We start from the raw sequence: 1,602 nt of genomic DNA, 5'->3' as shown, positions 1-1,602 counted from the left end.
TTGTCTTCGTTTCAGTATTTTTGTGGTCTCATGGGATCATTAACTCTTATTTGGCCTATTCTAATTTTCATCAGGTCTTTTTACCCAAGTATGGTTTTGTACTTTTTTTGTGCTAAACTATTGATTTACCTTCTAATCTTTCCTCCGTATCTTTCATTTATCTTCCAGTTCTTTCCCCTAACATTTTCTTTTCACTTATAATATTAGCATAACTAAAAAAAACACACATTGTTTCATTTCTAGGAAGTCCAAGAACTCTTATATCCAAGCTCTGTTTTGTCCTAAGGTAATATTTTTAGTTGTTTTTTTTTTTTTTAATTCAATTTTCCCTTCTGGGTTTTTGTTTTTGGCATTTTAATCAGTATAAAAGCCTCATAGCCAGGTTCTCTAAAATTCTGATGGCTCTGTAATAGACTGGAATTGACTCAGTAATCCTTTCTGGGATACCTTTACTATATTCTTTGGAGTGACATATTCTCTAATGATCACCAGTTAGAGAGCTACACACTAGTCATTCAATGAACTTTCATTAAGCACTTACTGTGTCAAGCAAGGGGCAGCTAGGTGGCAAAATGGGTAGACTGCTGAGCCTGGAGGCAGGAAGACTTAGCTTCCTGAGTTCAGATCCATGAAATGACACAACAGGTGTCAAGCACAATGCTAATCTCTGGGGATACAAAGAAAGGACAAACTAAGACAGTCCCCGATTCTAGGGAACTCAAACTCTAATAACATTGAAATAACTATGCATAAACTAGTGACGCACAGAAAACAATCAAAAAAGGGAAAGCATTTAGGAAGACATTAGGAAAAGTTTCCTTTGTAATATGAGATATTAGTTATGACTTAAAGGAATTCAGGAAAGCCAGAGGCTGAGATGAGAAGGGAGACAATTCTGTGCATGGGGAACATCCAGAGAAAATGTCCCAAGTTGGGAGAGGTACTGATGTGTTAGGGTAAGGAGACAATGTCATTGGATCACAAGTGGTGGAGTTTAAGGTAGAAGAAGACTTCTACCATTATGAAAGCTTTTCACCCAACAGATGATTTTTTTTATTTGATCCTGGAGATAATAAGGATAATAAGGAACCACTGGCATTTATTGAAAATGACCTGATATTTAGTCAGATCATTTTGTCAGATGAATGGAGCATGGATTGGAGCAAGAAGAGACAGGCAGAAAGATCAACCAGCAGACTATTGCAATAGTCCAAGTGGGAAGTGATTAGGACCTTCACTAGTGTTGGGGCAGTGTCGGAGGAAAATAGCAAGCATATACACAAGATATTTAGAAGGTAAAATTGACAGGTAAACTCTGGCAATGGATTGTATATGCAGGCTGAAAGAGAATGAGGAGTCAAGGATGACATTAATTTTGAAAACATGGGAGAAAAGCAGTTTGGTGGTACCCTTGAGACTAACAGTGAAATCTGATGCATAGTAAATTTGTTTTTCCAGCCCCTCAGCTGTATTCTGTGTATGTCCATGCTTTTTTAAAAATATGGTTCCTCTAAGCTACACATTATGCTTTTATTTCTGTATCTAATCTGTCCCTCTTTTCCATTTTATTGTACTGTTTAATCCATTCACATTTAAAGTTAT

The sequence above is a fragment of the Vombatus ursinus genome, unplaced genomic scaffold, assembly GCF_900497805.2.
Source record: "Vombatus ursinus unplaced genomic scaffold, bare-nosed wombat genome assembly UNPS02014170.1, whole genome shotgun sequence".
Taxonomy (NCBI): domain Eukaryota; kingdom Metazoa; phylum Chordata; class Mammalia; order Diprotodontia; family Vombatidae; genus Vombatus; species Vombatus ursinus.
The sequence above is the reverse complement of the archived record's forward strand: the minus strand, read 5'-3'. Positions refer to the sequence as shown.